The 21,672-nt window shown below is 43.1% G+C and overlaps 1 protein-coding gene across 6 annotated transcripts in view; it reads left to right on the plus strand.

The window, feature by feature from the left end:
* Nucleotides 1-21,672, plus strand: part of SERTAD2 (SERTA domain containing 2) — a 119,496-nt gene that overhangs the window by 92,386 nt on the left and 5,438 nt on the right. The window contains exon 2 of one of the 6 annotated variants that reach the window (XM_054545570.1): nucleotides 9,974-10,072. The exons of 4 other annotated variants lie outside the window; for them this stretch is intronic. The gene's annotated coding sequence lies outside the window, so the exon portion shown is untranslated. 6 annotated transcript variants of the gene reach the window in all.

The following is a 21,672-nucleotide window of genomic DNA, read 5'->3' on the forward strand; positions in this document are numbered from 1 at the left end:
ATTATTTGTATTTCTAGTCCTTTCATTTAGAAATATGTGGACATGAACTTGGTTTTATATTCTTCCAGACAAACTGAGCAGCTTCCAAAGCATTTTATCTCATTTTAGCCCTAAAACTCCTCCATGAGGATATTGACAGACAGTGTAATCACTGTTTCATAGACTCTTAGCTCTAGGGAGGGGCTCTTGAAATCTTTGAGTCCAAGTTCCTTTTTTTGCCAGGTGTCGAAGCAGGCCCAGTGCAGAGGGTCTGATTCGGCCTCCCTGCTCGCTGTGGCTGACGAGCTAGCCCTGAAATCACCTGACTCAACAACCCTGTGCTCTTTTGACCAGAACTGGTGCTGATCCTAAATCTGTGACCAGTCAATTAAGAAACTAAAAAGTCATAGATTTATCATGGTTAAGTAATTAATGTGTACAAGATCTTCCAACTCCTAGTCCAGGACTTTTCCTCTCACCAAGCTGGTTCCTGGGGGCAAGAAAGGTCTGTGCAATTTCTAACATTCATTGAAATTTTCTATGGAAGCTAGAAGTGCTCAGTGCCTTGAGAAGACTGGAAACTTCTCAAGAATGATGGATGGCTTATAGACAGGAAGAAATACAGAGTCGAAGCGTAGAGGCGATGTGTGTTGTGTAGGGAGCTGGGGATGGGAGATGTTTCTGAGAAGTGACCCCCAGTCTTAGTGGAGTAGTGTCCCTGCAGGAGGGAACCCTGGAGTTGTCAGAGTCACCAAGAAAGTTCTTTGCATTTTGATAGACTGCACAAGGCTTTTGAAGATTCAGTGGAAAATGGAATAGGAAGGAAGCTGATGCCTAACAGAAGCCATCTTCTCCAGTAATAGTTAGAAGGGACTGATCCCAAGTGCTAGAAAAAAAGGAAATGGTTTTAAAAGCATTTTCTTTAAATATTGCCATGAAGATTGTGTTTCAGGTTTAGATTTACATATTGTCAGATTTTTAGAAGAGAAAAAGGTGTATCTTTAACAGACAAGTGAAACCTCCCTCAGAAGGTAAGAAGCAGTCGTTGCAAAGCAGTTCAACATAACAACATGGAAAGCTTTGCAAAGGGGCCTTCACTGGAGCTGTAGTTCTGCTTTTATGAATTGTGACTTCAGGGAGGAGCAGAAAAAAACCATGAGAAAAGCAGGTGGAAGAAGAGATGGAGAAAAGTTTGCAGAAGTAGAGGAGTTCACTTGCTGCTTCAATAGAATTGTTTTAAATTGTTAGTGGCTGAAAAGGACTGAATCTGCCTGTGCCATCTTTGTGAGTGTATTTACTTTTCCAAATCACTGTATCCTCTATTGACTCCTTGATAATCAGTTAGGTGATGTGACTTCCAGAACTTTATTTTGAAGATTTATTCCAATATTCAGTTATCCGAATGATGAGTCCACAGTTAGGATCTCCGTATTGTCCATGAAAAGCTTATTTAGCCTACCTGGCTCTATACAATTCATTTAATAACTGAAACATTTATCTTTTTTTGCCATAAAACCAAGACCATATTTGCAAGGTATATAGATGGATGATCATTACTGGTATTTCAGGTGGAACCTGAAAGATAAAAATTTAATAAAAGCAAAGGAAAAAATGAAATTAAGTTCAAAACCTGTTGTAAAGTCTTTGTTTCTCAGTTTATATATCCAGTTTGCCCCTTGTGTTTTTGGTGCGTGCTAATTAAATGCCAAAAGTGGCCTTCAGTCACTGCACTAGTGTACTAGTCTATCAGATGTGAGGGCACAGAAACTTTCAAAAGAGAAGCAGTGAAGTGTAAACTAGTACCCAGAACTACAAAATGATGCCGAGAAGTACTTCTCTGAAATTAAACTCAGGAGCATTTTTAAAATTTACCATCACAGTTCTATACTTATAAAAGGAATGTTTCTTTTCTCCCTAAACAGATATGTTCCTGGTAGTTAAATGTGGATGACTAGCCTAATTTCTTATAACTGTTCTAAAGTTATGTTATATGAAAGTGAGGGGCAGATCTTCCAAATTCTGGATGAGGCCCCCAGAGTAGGATTATTTTAAATGGGATTTTGTTTTGAGACAAGATCTCACCTACGTTGGAATGCAGTGGTGTGGTCATTGCTCACTGCAACCTTGAACTCCTGGACTCAAACAATCCTCCCACCTCAGCCTCATTAGTAACTAAGACTATAGGCATGCATCACCATGCAGGGCTAATTTTTTCATTTTTTGTGGCGATGGGGGTGTCGCTGTGTTGGCCAGAATGGTCTCTAACTCCTGGCCTCAAGTGATCCATCTATCTAGGCCTCCCAAATTGCTGGGATTACAGGTGTGAGCCACTGCACCCAGCCCTTAAATGGGCTTTTAAATCTCCCAAAGAGTGAGAACGAAATTTACATATTCACTAAACACTTCTTATTCAATGACATGATTTGAAATAAATAATATTTCATTGAATAAATATTTCAAATCATGTCATTGCATACTGAAGGGAGCTGACTTCAGACTTCAGAAGTGCGGGAAGTGCCTTTCCTTATCCTCATAGACTTGAATTTCTAGGGCTAGGTACAGATTGCTGTCCTGGCCTATGTGTGACTCAGCCTTGGGGTAGGGGGTTGCATAAGGGGAGGGAGAGGGTTAACCAGCTGGTGTTAACCACATTGGCAGCTGTTGAAGCTGCCAGCTCACTTTAACTTCTTGGTCAAAGATGCCAGATTCTAAAAGTGGGGGAAGTGGGAGCTATTTGTATTGTTTGCATTGATAAGATGTTACAGCCTTCAGAGGTATAAAGAGACGGAAACCATTTCACTCCAAAAAACGCAGGTTGCTGGTCTCGTAAGAGCGCAAACCTTTGTTTGAGCAGGTACAGAATACAGACCTTATGGACTTCAGCAGAATCCTGTCTATCCTAGTGACACAAAATTGTCACTTTGACTTAAGTCCTGTTATTTTATACAGAAACACTGCATTTGGTGTAATCTATTTGCTAGAAAATATCCAAGTGTCACAAAAGTTCTGCAAGTGTAACTTCCTGCTTACTTTAATTCATGAATAGCAGTTTAAATTCACGAATAGCCGTTTAAATTTACTTTAAACAGAGCTAATGCCCCTGGCCTCCTCTACAAAGATGTCACAGGAAGAGATTATTGCAGCTTCTATTTCAATGGCTTTTCCTTAAAGTGAGCACTGAAAGTATAAGTGAGTGGGTGGTTAGAAAACTGTTAGTAGTTAATGTTCTCTCTAAACTGCAGAACTCTGGAAATGAAAAATATCTTGGCTTCACAGCAAAATGTTTGAATGTTATGCCACTCAGGCGCAAACTGAGCAAGACCTGCAGAGGGCCGGTGAGCACAGCTTCCATAATATCTCATTTTGAACGCCATTATAATGAGACTCTAAAAAGATATCCACAAATAATTAGCTTTTGGCTTAGGTTATACTGTATAAGACTTTAATTATACTGAGGGTCCAGTAAAAAACTTTTCCATCCTCCTTAAAGATAAAACAAGAAGCGTTGTCTTCTCTATCAACATTTTAGCACAAGTTTAATTTCGATGAGATCATCAATTTGATTGATAACAAATCATTACAGAACAGTTTAAACAAGTCTAAATTTCTCTTGATGCTAACGACTTACAATCACCTTTATGTTAGGTCTTAAAGCTTTATTATTCTTAAATACAACTAGTATAGTGGACCATTAAACTCCAAAATGACCTGAAATGATATCGATTGGGGTGGCAGCCAAAATTTTAAGGTGCCTGCCTGCATTGCTTTTTACATCTTGATACTGAATGCACGTGTAATTTTTAAAATAATCATTAATTTTCCAGTGGAACCATCTATCTGGCCTCTTTCCCTAGTGCTCTTAAATTCTCACCATTTGGGCATACACACATTCTCTTCCAACTAGTATAAGTTTTCCTGGTAAATTTAAGTAGTTCCAAGCATAAGCTTACTCCACGGGAGGGAAAGGCTATCAACGTGAAACTTGTGGACAGAGGACCGCGCCTCCGACCTGGTTGCGTCTCCTAGCCTGGCTTCCCTCCTGCCAGGTCTGCACCGCGGCCCGGCCGGCCCCGAAGGATGCAACTCGTTCGGTCCGGCTCCCAAAGTGCCGTGGACTTGGTGACCCACTTCTCGCGTCGGGCTGAGGCCACGCGGGCAAGGGACTTTTTCTGTCCCCGGCTCACGGCTGGAGCCCCCATCCTGCCGTTCGGACCAGTGCGGGCCTCGGAGGAGTGTCCCGCAGCGGACCCCCGCCCAGGAACCCCGCAGGCAGCGAGACGGGCGCCCAGGCCAGCTCTCTGCCCCTCGCCCCCCGCGGGGACCCTGCCCGCCCCGCTGACCGGCCCCACGTTGCCAAATAGCTCAAATGCTTGTCATATTTGCGGTCGCGCGGCTCCGCGGGCTGTGCACGCGCTGCACTCGCCGCCGCCTTTGTCACCAGCCGCTTCGTCATTCGCCTGAGCACTTCTAGAGTGTGTGGGGGGCGTTACTAGTGGCAGTGGTGGTCCTCGGGCCGGAGTGTCTCCTTCTGTCTCCCCTCCTCTTTCAGCCCGTCCTTACGAGAAAATCAGGGGCGCGCCGGCCCGGGAGGGAGCTGGGGGCGGCGCTGCCACCCGGCGCCCACTGCGCTCCGCCGCCCCTTCCTGCTCCTCCGGCGGCCACGGCCGGCCTCGGCCTTTATCGCGCCTCCCGGGACCGCCGGGGAGAGGCGGGCCGGGGCGGGGCCGGCGGGGGCGGGGGCGGGCGGCGAGGGGCGGGGCCTGCGGCGCCGGGGCCCGGAGCTCGCGGGAGGCTCGCGGGCCGCACGTCACTCCTGCACGGCGAGTGCTGGAGCACGAGCTGCCGCTCGCTCGGTCAGGGCGCCCCCTCCGCCCGCCTCCTGCTTCCTCCTCCGCTGCCTGCCGCCGCCGCCTCCACCATTGTATAATGCTCCGAGCGCGCAGGCAGAGGACGGCGGAGTCTTAGCTTCAACCTCGCCTGCTGCCCGCTCCCCGGCGCCACCCTCGGGCCCCTGGAGCGGGGCACTCCGCATGGAGCGGGAGTAGCTGAGGAGTGGGCGGAAACCCCTCCTGATGCGTTAGTTCCCAGGTGGAGCTGCATGTGGTAAGTTCTCCCGGCGTCGGGCTGGAGGGGATCCGCGGGCGCGGGGGGCTCCGGGTGGATGGGGGGCGGTGTTGGGACTCTGCCAGGGCTGGGAGAGCCCGGAGGGCGGAGGAGGGGCCGGGCGCCGCCGCGGGAGGGAGCCGGGGACGGAGCAGGTACGGGAGGAGCGCTCCCTCCCGCGGCCCCGGCCCCGGCCCCGCGCTCTCGGACACCCGGCGCCTGCGGGCTGAGCCGCTGGGGGCAGGGCCGGGGTCAGGAGGGGGTCGGGAGCTCGGAGAGCCGAGCGGCGGGCGGGGGCGCCTGGAGCTGTCGCCTCTACAGCTGGGATGTGTGTGCGCGTTGTGGCGGTTGTGTTGTTGTGAACGTGCGAGACTTTTTTTAAGGCTCGGATTGCTGGCGCGAAGGCTGCTTCACTTTTGAGTTCCGTGGCCGGGTTTGCATCCAACTTGCTGTAGTGCGTTTTTGTGAATTTCCCGGTGTTTTTTTTATAATGTTAAAAACGTCCCTCTCCACCCTCTTTTCGTCCATGCCCAAATGAATTGATTTGGGATCTACGTGTATATTAAACTTAACGTCTCGTTGGCTTTTAAGTTAGAAATCTACAAGTCATCTTCGTGGTAACCGCCTATGACTGAAAGGGAGGGGGCTGAGGGGAGCCAGCTGTCCCAAGCCCTAGACTTTGTACCAGTAAGACAGGGGGTGTCGTCACAGGGCCACTGCATGGAGAGAAAATCGTGTTTTGTTTTGTTTTCTTGGCTATAAGTTATCTTACCTTTAGCAGAAGTGGTAGTAAAATAGATTGAGATGGGAGTCGAGTTTTAGGTTTAGTTTCTAAGTTTCACGAAAAGATCAGGTATAGTGTGCATTGGAATAACTTTTTGCTTGCAAGCTGAGTTGTTTCAGGAGGTAGAAAGTAAGTTTTCACAGACACTGAATGGGGAGGACAGTCAGCAGAGTGAGACAGCCAGCCTCAGACCACAGCAGTTTTTATTTGAATCGAATTGGGCAGCCCCAGTTGGTCTTAGGGTAGAGAGTACATGTTTTCAAGCTTTGTTCATGAAATACGCTTTTTGATTTCCCAATATACGTTAAGAAATATCCATAATGTGTGTAAAGAGCCTAGAAGTTGTAGTCACCAGGATTCCTGAGGCCCTAAGTGTTCACAGTAGCTTTTTGTAATTAGAGACTAGTCCCTGACAAGAGTGAAGTGGGCTTTTGGCTTCGCTCCGCCCCTGAAGGACCGTCCACCTGAGAGCGTCTGGGCTGCTTGGCCGATGGGGGTTGGGGGTAGTTGCTCAGCTCAGCAGAAGGCATGTCTCACCCTGGCAGCTCCCATCCCTCCCCCTTTTTATAGCAGTCTATTCTGATATGAGTGTGCTAGGGTGTGCTGTGAAGATGAAAATATCCATCCTAAGATCCCAACTTCTGGAGTGAACAAGAATAGTTTGTTTGTGGATCTCTGCTTTTCTGTTAATTTTTTCAGGGTTTTTTTTCTTTTTATTTAAAAGAGACAAATGTTTAAAAGTTTTCCTTTAGCTTCATTGACTTCTTTAGAGGTGTATTATATGTTAATATAAAATTGTTTATGTCGTTCATTAAGTTTGGAATCCTTTAACAATTTTTTTTTTTTTTTTTTTTTTTTACTTATTTCACCCCCTAATTAAAATGTACATAACCATGTTGTTCTCAGATGAGAAATCTTATTTTGGATTTGACATCCCCCAACCCCCTTTTTCCTTAACACCCGGCCCTTTTCCTTACTTCATTCAGACAGGTAGGGGAGAGGACTCACATTTTGTAATGCCAACCAAGTGTATGTATGACAGGAGGTGTCCTAGGGAACGGTTTTATTGTCAGGCGAATGTCACAGCGTCTTAGGTAACAGCTGCTCAAGCTTGTTTCCCTTGAAGAACTAAGAGAAGGATATTAATTCAGATTTAGAAAATCTTTACACTTCTATTTGCTGAATTGTCCCTCTTTAAAGCTTTTCTATTTAATTGAGAAGCTAAAATATGAATTTTGCCCAGTTGCTACACACTGAATTATTACTGATGATGAGCCTAGTAAAATAGCACATATTTTGATATTTTAAAACTCATTCAAATATGTGTGGCGACTGATAGCTTATGGCATCTGCTATTTTAAACAGGGTTCCAATGGCAGAATAAGTTACAACACTACTTTAGAAAGGCACACACTTGCATCACACAAAAAAAAACATTACAAAACGTATGAAGGCAGTTTGAAGATGTTCGAATGCAAATACATAAAAATTTCTATCAACTTGCAGCATGCTACTTTTATTATCAGTGTCCAATTGTACTACAAGTTTACCCTCAGACAAAATATTTTACATTTTAGTAACTAAGAAAGGTGAAAGCTGGAACAGAAACTTTGAGAGGTTTCTTTTGCTGTGGTTTCTTGTTAAAAAGCACAGAAAAAAAGGATAAAGCTTCATTTTATATTTCACATATATCAACAGAATCAAGACCACTTTGTCAATATTACCTACGGAAAAAGCTATGTATAGATAGGAGTATTTGGGGCCATGAACTTTAATTCACTCAGAATTTTTAAAGCTTCTTGGCAACAGAAATTTTGTATTCACTGTCATGGCATATCCTATAGGAGATAGCTCTAGTTGCAATAGTTACTTGGTGCGTGAGAGAGAGAGCAAGCACAGGCACTGTCTCTGATTACTGAGTCCAAAGATCAGGTGTGTACTGAAGGCACCAGAAGGCAAGCTCCAGTTGACATGAAAATGGCCTCACAATAAGGGTGACACCAGCTCTCATAGGTCTTTCTGTTAATTAATACTGACTAGCAAAACATGAAAATCTAAAAGTGCCATGGCCACTTTATATGCACAACTCATATATTTTGTACATATTGTTAATAATTATTCATTAAGCAATTGGTAGAAACCCACAAGCCAGGACTCCTGTTTAAGAAATTGTGGCTATTTCATTTAGTTTTAGTATGTTTGAAGGAAATGGCTACTAATCTAGAAAAAATGATTGTCTCAAATGGCCGGTGCAGTTGATATTAAAGGCAAACTTATGCCCTGTGTGCGGATGCTGGGAAACCCTTATGAACAGAACTGTCCCCTGGAGCGTCCGTCACTCATTGTGTGGAGCAGTGTCTTTCTCCATTAGCACTGTGTGGCAGTTCATTCTTTGTATGAATCTGTGAATGGCATATGTCAGCTCAATAAGACGACATTCCTATTCTGAGTAATAAATAGACTCCTTGTTTTTTTTTTCTTGGAGATCACGAGACAAACAAAACATGATTGGCTGTCTAAAAATTTTCTTTGAAATACAAATGAAAATTTCAAAGTAAAATCATTAGAATATATTTTATAATATATGATTTCTAATAGGACAGAACAGATCCTGCCAGTTTCAACAAGCACCACATATAGACGGCACAAACTCTCTTTTGAAAATTCTGCCCTCTTTGTGGTCTGAGGGATGGATCCCAAAGCTGGAAAGATCCATTTGTCTTTTCTCAGAATCCTCTGTCCCTCATCTGAACTTAATGCTAGGATTCTCTGAAGTAAACCCCACAATTTGATTGATCTATTTTGGAAACCCAAGATCACCTAAGCTGTATTCTGCACCCATTGCAGTTTTCAGCTCAGAATGGAGTTGGCATCCGTGCTCCTGGCGGGCCTATTCTTACACTTGCACACTGTCTGGCCAGAGCTGGCCCTGCCTCCCCACAGGGACAGCAGATCAAGGGGTGAGTGTGCCCGGCCCACCTCCACCCTGAGTAGAGAGTGGACTGAGCTATGCAGAGGCGTGGGGTGGGGGCTGGAGGGAGAAGAGCAGAGGACAGATCTGGAGCTGACTGTGCAACTGCTATAGCAGGTCTGACTAGTTTGAGGTGCCCAAAGGCAGCTTTGTTTCTCTAGTAACTCCAGGTAGCAGCAAACTTCAGTTCTTAAAACTCATTCATGTCTGCCTTACTATCTTTTTTGTCACTTTACAAAAACCTGTAGCTTTGCAGAGTTACTAATTAATTCTAAGCTTTTTTCCTTTAAAAACCTTCCTAGGCAGTTAACTGAAAAAAAAGGTAAGCATTTTCTAAGGACTTTCCCATAGAATAGTAAAGGGGAAGGGATTCTGGTTCTTACAGACATGATCTATGTCTATATATTCTGTATATCCATATGCACACACACTGATGTTTAACAGTGGGCTGAGTGAACCTGTTGAAGAAAAGTAAAATGTACACTTGAATAGACCATGGTCAAAAACACTAAATGATCAAAAGTCTCTTGCTCCAGATCAGCCTTTAGCTCTTTGCTTGCCTCTGCTCCGGCCGGCTGCTTATCATTCCACGCCATGCACTGCAGCTCCTGGGGTTTGGAGCAGGCCTGCTGGTGTACCCCACCCTTGTGTTTAGAAGTATTGCCCAAGTTAAACTCAGAGAATCTGAAAGTCCCAAGGTCATCTCTACACCAGAACAGGTTTGCATAAAATCCTAGTCACGCTAATGAGATATCGAGCTGGCAGCTGCTTTAAACTGATCTTCCCTGTATGGTTATCCCATTTTATAATAGGTGATACAGATTTGCTTTTCAGATTTCTTTCCTTCTTTGAGGGGACATCTACCTGTCCATCTGTACCTCTCCTGTGTCTTCCATGCTATCAGAGAAAACCAATCTGCCTGAGGAATTTGGGTGCTATGATCCAGAGTGGAATTTTTGCTCTGCCTCTCTGCTTGTCAGGAACTTGGTGGTCTTTTCTGAACTTTTTAAGGCAAACTAATTTTTTAAAATAGTTTCACTATGTCCAGAAATATAAAATAAAATACATTTCACTGGCAGTGATTCTTAGCTCTCTAACAAGTAGTTGGTTTACACATTAAAAATTCGATTCTTCAGGTGGTTCCTGCCTTCTTCTAAAGCTCCAGAAGACAGGTAGGATGAATAGAGTGGCAGGCTGGGGAGGTTGAGGAAGGCTTTCCATGAAGACCATTGAAGGTAATTGAAGAATTATGAAGTATTTTCCTTAGAAAATAAATAGTTATTACATTTAGTGTGGTACTCTTGATTATTTTTATTGTATTTAAGTGACATAGCTTAAAGTTCAATGAGCCATTCATTATCAATGCACAGAAGTCCTTGGGAAGACAAACATTTTATCTCAAAATAGTCCCAAAGTAGTGATTCTTTAATGGCTGCCATATTTACAAAGTATCATTAACTCCCCTCAAGTTTAGTTGTATCCTCATTGCCATTTTCTTTCTAAAATTATTTTCTGTGTGTGAATTATTCAAGTATATGATACAAAGTTTAAATTGTCTTTGTAAAACCTTATTAGCCTACCTAATTCTTAGAGGCAACCAAATTGAACATTCGGAACATGTAGGTTACTTACATGGGACAGGTATTACATAGAATAGTTATTTCCTGCCATTTGCATGTCTCAAGTATATTTCTATTATCCTGCACTTCAAATTTTTGTACACGTCATGTTGTAGAAATGTGATATTGTTCTCTAGGGAATCCAGGTTTAGGTCGTACAATACAATGTTCAGTTTTACACAGTAAAAGAAACAATATTTCTCTGGTTTTCCTCTTTGGACTGCACGGATAAGTTATAAGATGAAATATGTTCTGTATTTGTAAGGAATATTTTAAGTGATTCTTTCATAGTAATGAAGCATCCAAATTTGAAGGCATGGCTAGTTTTTAATTTTTAACTTTTAAGAAAAGCTTCCATTGAAGCATCTCTTGAAGTAGCATACTTTATTTTTATTCCTTAGTTTTATTCAGTGGCAAATAGTTGTCTAATAAAATCTAGAAGGCCACCTTTGGTTTTAACTAAGATGTAATTTTATCTTTCACAGAATTGTTCTAAAACCTTATATTTCCCTGTTTTAATAAGACTTACATATATATCTTGAGTTTTTTTTTAACACAAAAACTGTCACATACTTTTGGCAAAGCTTTTCCTTTCTACTCTAAGTCCCCCACCCCCTTGACATTGTTTATTAAGGGTCTCTAGTGTGAGGGAGAAAAACAGTGTACCTTTAGGGAAAAGATGCTACAGGAGGATTGAAACAGAATCCCATCCAAGCAATTATAAATACAGGAGAAAAAAATATTTTCATTATGCCCGAGAATTGGGGGTTGGGCAATGCTGGCTAGTCTTTACTAGTAAAGCACATAGTCTTATGGGAAAAATTGTCAAATCTGAGAATTCCTTACCGTAATGTTAATGAGGCCTGAGATTCAAAATGCTAAAAACATATTCTGACACCAAATTATTATGAAGTAGTATCACAATTCAAATGATTATAATATATAGATATGTTTATAGTTTCCAATTTTCAAATGCGGAGACTCATTATAACATTTCATCTATTATGAGCATTATTATTGAACATACAACATCATATAACCTGAACTCATAATTTAAATAGAAAGAATTCCAGCAAGTAGTTACACATAATGATCTGGCTTCATCATCTCCCTAAGGTTAACTGTGTTACATTTTATAATTAAATGGCCCCTCCCCAATGTCCTTTATGAAGGGTTTTCCCAAATAACTGCCTGAAGCGGTATCTGTTCAGTATGGAGATAATTTATAGTTATTAAGAAGTAGTAAATAGGCTTAGTAAAGGTGTCTGTCTATACTGGTAAAAGCTTAGTGCCGAATTTATTGAGACTCATTGTTTTATTGGGAGTCCATGTTGGAAGCCCCACTGGAAATTCTGAACTGTTGGTTTCTCCACATTCACATCTCATGACTTGGGTGTGTGTTTGTTGTTGTGTGTTTGTTCTCATTTCAGGAATCCTCCAGGGATTTTAACCATGGTTTTTGAAATACCAGTGTTAACTTTTATATACAGAGAAACAACCTTTCCTATACACAGTACTTCCAGAGTTTGAACCGTACCATAATTTAATTTATTTTGGCCTTGGCAAAGCTCCCAGCTTGCTTAGCAGTGTCCTGTGGATACCTGAATTTGGAAACAATCTTGAAAATGTGTATACTTTGAGAGAGCTGTAGGTAGAAATTGCAGTGAAGAATGAGACTTCTGCGCTCCTTGCTGCTCGGCTGCGCCCCCTCGTGGCTGGATGTGATGTGCTGTCTTCCAGAATTTAAAGAGTTCCAACTTGAATTGGGCGTGCTTGTTTACATGGAGCACTAATAGCTTTCTTCTGTGTGGAAAAAAAAAAAAAAACAAACCCTATCAAATTAATATAATAGTTTTCACTGGGGGTGTGAGTAATTTATTGTGCTTATTTTATATGTTTTAATTTAGAAATATGTGTTGGCATGTTGTGGTTTTTAACTTTTTATTATGGAAAATTCCAAACACATTCAAAAGTAAAAGGAAGAGTACAATGCACCGCCTTGTACTTATCAGCCAGCCTCAGCAGGTATCAACATTTTGTCAAATCTTGTTTCATCTACATGGCCAGGTTTTGGGTTTTTTGTTTGTTTGTTTGTTTTGTAGTATTTTAAAGCAAATTCCAGGCATCAGAGCATATTATGTTTTTGTTAAGATTAGAAACTGTATAATTCTACTCAACCTTTTACTTGAATTAAGTGTGCCATTCCCAAGTAATCCTTTTTCTTTATAAATTAAAAAAAATTCCTTAAAACTGAGAAAACAAATAAAGCATTTTTCTTTCTAATTTTTTTTTTAAATCAAGTGTACCATACTTTTAGCCAGAATCCTTAGGTAAAATAAAACAATTGGCAGCATTCTCATTGTCCTTGGAAGAAGGTGATTGGTGTCCATAGCTTCCTAAGAGTTGGGATTAAAACTTAAAATTCCCAGCTGGCAGAGGAACCACTAAGACAGGATATAAGAAACATTTTATACCACTTGACATTTATATTCTAAAAAGCCTATTTTCTTTCCAGATGTGTATTAACAAGGCCATAATTTATTCTAAAGAAATATTTACTTGAAACATTCCCTCCCAGAATTTGACTATATTTTGCTTACTAAATGCAGCTGTCAACATTTTAAAAAATTATTTTACTAGGAGAAAAGTTTATATTTGACAAACCTCCAGTATTGGAAATTGCCTTCAATTTAATAGAAGCATGTAAAAATCTGAGAGGAGAAACTAGAATTTTAAAAATTTGGACTTTAGAAAACAACCCTAAACAGTAAAAGTTGTTTCTTAAATTTACTTAGGGCTTGACTTCCTGTTCGAATTTCAGTGTATCGTCGGGCTTTTTTTTTCTTCTTCTTCTTCTTCACTGTCAAGAAAGCCGGGAGGATTGCTCCTGCAGGTCTTCGTCAAATGCAGGGTCTCATCTTGCACAAACAGCCTAGGCTGCGTTGCCCTGCGGGCCCCCGCGCGGCCGGTGCGCAGCGGGAGAGCCCGGAGGAGGCGCCGGCAGCAAACAGTGGTATCGGGTTACAGGTTCAGAATATCGCTGGAGCACTGGAGACTGGCTTGATCTAGTGACTGGCTTTATAATTACATTGCTGATTTGTTAGGGGAGGCTTTGTCTTACTTACCAATTAGCATGGATGTTACTGCAGGGACCTCAGACATTCTGGATGAGCCTTGGTGTTTTTTTGTTTTTTTTTGTTTTTTTTTTTTAAAGCATCCCGATCCATAGAGTTTCGTGGGTTCTATTACTAATACTCCCTCTTGTCTTTGGGCATCCTTACCCTGTCTGTAAATAAGCCAGAGACGGTCTCTCCCTGTTGGAATTTTTGCCCACTCCCCTGGGCCAGACGCAGTTGTTTTGGGGTCTCAGGTTTACTTTTGCTGTTTGGATACCCCAGCACCTTCCCGCACCGTGCTGGAGGGGACAGCCCCACATCCCGTGCCTGCTGCAGTGTCAGGACACGCGAGGCCCGGCTGAGGACGCGCGTGTTTCTCTTAGCTTCCTTTCTGATTCTGCCAGTATCATCCACCACTGCAACCTTTTCAGGGCAGCCTCTTTGTTTTCGCTGGTGTGTTTTATTGTTCCTTGGGGGAGGAGGGTGTTAAAAGCCTGGACATGATCAGATTTCTTAGTCCGGTGTGTTATTTAAGGTATAATATTTGAAGTGTAGAAAGTTGTCTAAGCAAACAGCTTCCCCCAATTAGGATCGGGCTTCTCCTTCCTGCTCGGAAGTTGCTGTGTCACACTACGACAGCAGCCTGGAGGCAGGGCTCTGGGGTCCTCAGCGTCCCGCCCTCAGGCTGGTGGGAGGTTCCCTTTTGTCATGAACAGAGGCTCTCCCACTTGGATGCCTCAAAAGCAGGGTCCTAAACGCATTGGGAGGCCAGCCTGTGGAGTTAGGAGAAGGGAAACAGCATATTCTGTGTCTCAGAAGTTGTCTCAAAACAATCCTGGCCCTACTTTGAACCTCTTTTCGGCTCAGAAGTCTGCCACATGCCCAGCTAATTTTACTAGGGGCACCCCTTTCTTCTACCATCACCACCATCAAAAGACACCGGGAGAATGAATGTGTTTCCACACTTAGGGCTGTGGGCTTTGGTGGCACAGTATGTCAGGGGAAGGGAAGGACGGCTGCCAGCCTTCTCATAAGACAATCGCCACACATCTTCTCTCAGCTTCTTTTTTCTTCCAAGGAGGTGGGTACATGAGGGCAGATCACTACTTTGAGTGTTGGCATTGGGTTAAAGGCCTCATCTTTCTGGTTTTAGCGTTAGCATTGGCACCTCTGGACTCATCAGCAACCAGTGGTCACACCAGCAGCCATATGGGACAGTGTGTCTGATGAGGTTAGGGATACAGCTTGGTGTTTTTTTTGTTTTGTTTTGTTTTGTTTTTTTGGAGACAGAGTTTTACTCTGTCACCCAGGCTGGAGTGCAGTGGTGCGATCTCGGCTCACTGCAAACTCTGCCTCCCGGGTTCATGCCATTCTCCTGCCTCAGCCTCCTGAGTAGCTGGGACTACAGGCGCCCGCCACCGCCCGGCTAATTTTTTGTATTTTTAGTAGAGACGGGGTTTCACCGTGTTAGCAAGGGTGGTCTCGATCTCCTGACCTCGTGATCCACCCGCCTCGGCCTTCCAAAGTGCTGGGATTACAGGCGTGAGCCACCTCGCCCTGCCAAGGGATACAGCTTGTTAAAGCTCCCCTTTGAATTAGGAGCCTTTTTCCTAAGAGCTGTTAGCTAGCGTTTTGAAAACGTTCCTGTTGAAGTATAGCGTGCATGTGGAGCCGTGCAGGATCCCGCGTGTGCAGGCCGGTGACTCATCATGAGGCAGGCCCCAGCTGTGCTTTCCACCCAGGTGAGCAGCAGAGCATGGCCAGCTCGCCCCACTAGCCGCGCGTACACCACGGCAGACACTGTAGTTCAGTGTTGCCTTGTTACCTGACTTTTAAAACAACATACCACTTAATTGTGAAGCCTGCTGCTCTCCTGAGAAGGGAGCATACAGAATGTGTAGTTGTTGCTGTTTCCCAAAAGGTAATTGGAAAAAGCTCTTGAAAACGTACAAAAGGTACAAACCAGTTGGGCTTTTAAGGCGATGCTTTCCTGAGTTCCCCGTCTGTCCCCGCACCAGGTCAGGGTGGTGCTGAGCTGCACAAGCCCCAGGGGTGCAGGACCAGGTGTCTCCACTCAATCTTTGATTCCTTTTTGGTCACAAGATCAGTCACACCTTCCCCAATTATTTCCTCTCTTAAGAATTTAGAACTAAGCTGTCAATTTGACCCCCTTTTAAAGTCATTTTGTGGCATGAATTCTCTTTCTCCAGAAACTGAGTAGAAAAGTCTATCAGTGAGAGTTTTCCTTCCGCACGGGCTAATGACAATCATTTGGGATGAATCAAGTTAAAACATAATGCAGAGTTTTACATCTGTGAAGACTTTTGCATCTTTTTTTGACTGGCACAGAGAAACCCAGCAAGCCAGTCTTCGTGGGCTGAGGAGGGCTCCCTGTGCAGGCCTCCTACAGCCCCTGCACTGCCCCCACCCCCCAAGCCAGAGTCTGTGGAGGGAGCCACTGGGATGCTGTGATGTTGCAGAGGCTGGGGTGAGCCTGCAGGTTAAAGCAGTGGTTTTTGTTGGTGGTGGTAGGATGACAGAAGTGGAAGTTTGGAAAAGTCGATTTAATACTCTCACTTTAAAAAATCCTAACATTTATTTTGACAGTTCAAATAACATTAAAGGACGGTAATTTTTTTAAAAAAAGATTTTAAAGAGGTATAGCTTTTAAATAGTTGGAAAACATTGAGCTAAAGATAACCTTTTCTGGTTCATCTTTAAAAAAATTGTTTGCATTTTTTTTCCAAAATGCAAAATGTAGTAGTGGGAGATGTTACTTTTTTAAACGTAAGTACTGTTTCAGTTCCTTTCTGGGCTTTGGATAAGATCCCACTGCCATCACTTTAAGACCCCAGCAAGGAGAATCTGGTCCCCACTGGGCCAGTAGGATCTGACACATCAGTTTGAGACCCTGAGTTTTGTCATTAAAATTGAGTATAAGACATCTTAACTCTGCATGCAGTATTTTGTTTTCTAATGTCAGTTGTCAGTTGCTATCACAAAAATGCTGTTCAGTCCTTTTTGCCCTGCTAAATTAGAAACAAATAAGGAAGGCCTTGGGAATCAAGATTAACTGAATAAAGATATCCTCCGGCCTAAACTTGAAATGGCCTGTTGAGGAAAAGAAGAAATGGTAGTTCTCAAAGTGAGGTTCCCAGACCAGCATCACCCGAAAGTTTGTTGGAAATGCTGATTCGAGGTCCCCTCCCCAGACATGCTGAAAGAGAAATATGGGAGGTGGGGCCCAGTGGCCTGTGCTTATCAGGCCTCCGGGTGAGCCTAAGGCTTGCCCGTGGTTGAGAAGTGAAGGATGGGAGAGCCGCTCACAGAAGAGCTTCTCAGCTGGAGCTTTCCTGCCTGCTCTGTATGGCTGCTGGTGCATTGCGCGACCCTGATCCTGCCCTGTAAAACCGTTCAACTCTGAGGTCTGTGCAACCCTCCCGTTCCTCAGACCCTCCCTCCCAGATGCAGTTCACACTCAGGGACACACACACACACACCTGGCTCTGTTTTTACAGTGCTGCCCTGGCTGCCCCTTGGTGTCTTTCCTCATTATTTCCACTTACTGTTCGTGTATTCAGTGACCATCTACGGAGCATCTTGTGTTGGAGACTGCCTTATGCTGAGGGTACAGAAGTGAACAAAACACACACTGTCTGTGCCCTGGGGGGCTCACTATCTTGAGATGGGAAACAGATATGAAGAGACAATCCCACCTTAAATGTAACTTTCAAATAGGCTACAAATCTATTTCCAGCAGGTCTCCTGGCTGCCCCCAGCCCACAGTAATCTCTCAGATTTGCTTACTGTGGGAGTCACTCAGATTCTGGAGTTGGAAAACCCCAAAAAGTCAAGTCATTCAGGCTCCTGGTCCTCTGGTCCTTTGACTTCTGAGGACACTTCTAGTGACATTTGTTACTTTTGAGCATCTACCCAGATTATAGCTTTTGAGGGCAGGGTCCTTCCTAATGAAAAGTTGCACAGTTGAAAACTAGTTTTCGTGTACAGAGTTGTGTTTAGTATGAAATTTCCTGGAAAACTCCAGAAGTTTTCATTTCTGTCGCTACCAATGAGTTTTGTTCTTTATGTTTGAAACTTAGTTTGCTGCAGTTAATAGTTGCTAAAATTAATGTTTAGAAAACCAGAATGCTAGGAATTTGCTTCTAAAAAGTTTATTGGGGAGGGAGGTCGTTTGATCTCAAACCTCATGTTAAGAGCCAATGACTATTCAGTAGAAAAGTGGCTGGGGTTAGTTTTAGGCCCCTTAGGGTGGGCAGAAGAAGGAGGAGCACCCACATGATGCCTCCACGTGGGAGTCTCCAACCCCGCCCTGGAGCTCAGGGTCACTTTGGGTCTTTGTCTGGAAAAATTGGGTAGAAGGCATGGGTTTTTTAGGCTTTGGTCTTCACCAGTCAAGGGAGGAGATAAAGTGGAGTGTCAAAGCCCCGGGGTGACCTAGGAAGCCAGTGGGTCACAGACCCCCCTTTCGTGAACTCCAGGGCCACCCTCCGCATGAACCACAGCACCCCCTCCCTAGAGTTACCTACGCGTCCTTAGCCAGCTCCTGCTACTGCTTCATCTTCAAGTTGCAGCCCAGTGAGGCCTTTTTGAAGGGTCCCTTGCCTCTCCAAAGGGTGGTTAAAGAGGTATTGTTATTTTCTTAGAGTGCCTGAGGAAAGAGAGGCTTCTGAGGAGCTAGGAGCTGGGCCGACCCTGACCTTGGCCAGCCTGAGCCAGGCCCAGAGAGGCCTGGAGGGGCTGATGCGCCTGGCTTCTTGCACTCCGGTTCTTGAGGGCATGTTGTGTCTTTTCTCCTTTAAATTGGGCCCTGCTTAAGGAGGTGGTTGTTACACAAAGCCCTGAGAGTGAGAGTTCCCACTGCCCTCCCCCTCTAGGAGTTGGAGGCCTCTTCTGAATATGCTCATTGTAATGTTACTGCAGTGTGTCAGGCAAACTTAAGGAAAATGACTTCACTTTTTATTATGTTGCATTGTATTCCTTTCTGTAACAGCTTAGATAGAATTAGGATTAAAAATCAAGATTATATGCATTTTACAATCTTACTGGGTGTGTAGAGTCAGTTTTGCCTTATAATACAAAATAGAGAAATGGTGGCAAAACTGCCTTGAGGTACACTCCATCAGGGGTCCGTGTTCATACCTCTGAAGTGCATCCAAGATTTGGTGTGTGTGTCTGTTCCTGCTTACAGGTTTTGCTTACCGAGCTCTCTGCCCTCCCCCTTCCAGGCAGCATTACAGATGTCTTATCAGGCTTTCTCTAAATCATTAGGATTAGCACACAGCTCTGGCCAGCTGGATCATTCTAATTGGAAATTAGGTGCTTCTCACATTGAAATCCTTCCGAAAATATCTCCAAAGATCTCTTTCAGCTATGGGAATTCTACTAAATGCCTATAGTATTTTGCATGGCTTGTATACTTTTTAAATAGGTGAATTCTGTAGATTCAGTGATTATTTTTAGAAAAATGCAGTATTTAAAAAGCCCTGTTGTTTGTTCTAGTAACAAGTCTTAAAAAGACAATTCTGCATTGATGACTATAAGAAGAGTCTACACCATCTTCCCTAAATGTTACCTCTCCTCCAGAAAACCAATAAAAATCCACAGTGGCAATAAGCTACTTTGTTTTCGGTTGTATTTTGTTTTACACTTACGGACAGTGCTTCTCAAGCTTTCTGTGACGAGGGGCTCTCTTGGTTCCCTGGCCCCCCAATCTTTCATAGACTTTAGTAAGATACAATAAAAATAATTACCATAAAATGAAATAAAAATACAAAGTTATGGAAAATAGAAGCCCCATTTAAAAATTCCAGGTACAGACATAACAGTTACTGTGTAAATTTGCTGTAGAAGTTTCTAAATAATAAAATGTCTCTCTCTATATATACCTCATCATGGACCAGTAACAGTTCGCAGACAGGCACCATCTGTGGCCACACTTTGAGAAACACTGTTTTAGAGTGTGTATGTATCTGTGTACTCACACATTTAAGTATGTTGCCATGATCACATTATAACATAACATAGATCTTAGAACTGTATATGAGAATTAAATGCACTTAGTAAGCTTTTTAGCAAAAGTGAAATTTTTCTATAAGTATTTAAATGCTTAAATTATAAGCAAATACCAATAGTATACTTGTGAATACAGTTATGTTTCAAAACCCAGTTGTCCAGTAGTACTTCTGATGCATGAAGTAGAAAATGTTTTGCAATGTGAGATGAAACCACCTCCACTCTGATTCACCTTCAAGTTTAAACAGATAACTTTAGATAGGAAATGTTCTATGCAAAGTAAATACACAAATGAGACTTTTCGCACTAAACAGTAGGAAATATGTCTATCACGTGAAGTATTAGACAAACCAACTGTTACTATCATAACCTTTATTGCCCTAAAGAACAGTTAATTACTGGACTGGTCATTGTGATTGACAGCCATTTTTTAAATGTTAACAAAACGAGGGGAAATGTTTCTTGCAAGTAACTCCACATTCTTCATAAGCATTAACAAATCTCAAGCCGATTCTGATGTTGATAGGTCGCAGCTTGTTCATCTGTCTCTTCTGGAGACCTCATGAGACATGAGGTAAGACGGTTACCCCAAGTGGCAGGCTCCATGTCTACCTGTATACTGGCCTTGAGGGCAGCATGGCCTGCTTTCTGACAAAGTATGAGAAAGAAGTTCTGTGAAGTTTATATTCCGTTTAGCCTTATTTCTTTAGGTCGAGTCTTGAAATTCAAAATGGTGATCAGGTGTAGGAGGGGATATTTAGCCTCTTGAAGGCTGGGGTATTCACGTGGGACTCCCCACTGGGCCTGGCCAAGTGCCTATGACAGTGTAGACGTGGATAAGTTAATAAAGGATTGAATGAGGTGTGATCAATCAGCTGAAGCAGTTCATTAAAAGGTAAGTGGCATTTAGAAGAGAAATTGGATAACTACAAAGCAGTTGCCTGTATATGAAGACATGAGAGTGAGTCACACTGAGGACAGGATTAGCAGGAGTCCCTGAGAGTGCTGTAGCTGGAGGCGGGGACGGTGAGGGAGCAAGCATGGGCCTGGCTTCATTCGAACCATGATCCTGGTCTCAACACCAAAAGACAGGTTTCTTGTTAAATGGTTAGAAAGTGAGATCTTTGAGGCAAAGGCTAATGGACTTGAGATTGTTCTGTTTAGACAGCAGAAGTTCTGAAAGGAGGTTGTGACGATGTCACGTGAGCTTGGAGAGTTGGAAGGACCACTCCCCAGAAGGTGACAACCAGATGATAAAATGTATTCACTAAGGCCAGAGCAAGAGAGGACACAGCCTGGCCTCTGAGATGGGATCTGCAAGATGGGGCAGGAGTTCCTCGCTGCAGTTTTAAAATTCAACCCATTACCAGATTCTCAGGGTCTGAGATACGAGGTCATGGTTTCCTCAAAATATGCATGTATCTCTGGAATCACAGGAGGTAGTTTGTTAGGAAATGTCTCAAGTACCCAAACAGCAATGCTTATAATCAGAGCTAATTACTTTAAAATTAATCCAGTTGTCTTCAAACAAAACTGTGCACGGATGAAGTTGAGCCAGGGAAAAACTTAGGCTGGGAAATACGCATTTCTCCACTTGATTCTAGAATGAAAAGTGGTGGCGGCTCAGTCACTGTGGTCATTTAACACAGGCGCAGTGCTTTACCACATGTCACCAACCAGGCAGAAAGACTCTATGCTTAATGAGGAAGGAAAAGCATTTTGAAAGCACACACAGTTCTACCCAAATTATACATGTTCCCTTTCTTTAACTTGGTTCTTTTAATCCTTTAAGAAGTGCTCAAGCTGTAATCTATGACACCTATATCTGTTTAGGTCATAGCATTGTAAGTGTTTTCTTGGGCTTTAAAAATAAATCTACTTGGGGGAGGGAAATTGAACCTGCATGATAATCTTAGGCATGCGAACACAAGCACATGAGCTGAGAAAGTCAAAATCATGGTTTCCATGGTAACTCAACTTGTCTGTGTCGTACACATTTCTCAAGAAATACACTCACCAGACTACCTAGTGATAAAAATTGCTCCACATGCATAGAAAGGTGGATTT

The sequence above is a fragment of the Pongo abelii genome, chromosome 12, assembly GCF_028885655.2.
Source record: "Pongo abelii isolate AG06213 chromosome 12, NHGRI_mPonAbe1-v2.0_pri, whole genome shotgun sequence".
In the NCBI taxonomy this organism is placed as follows: Eukaryota; Metazoa; Chordata; class Mammalia; order Primates; family Hominidae; genus Pongo; species Pongo abelii.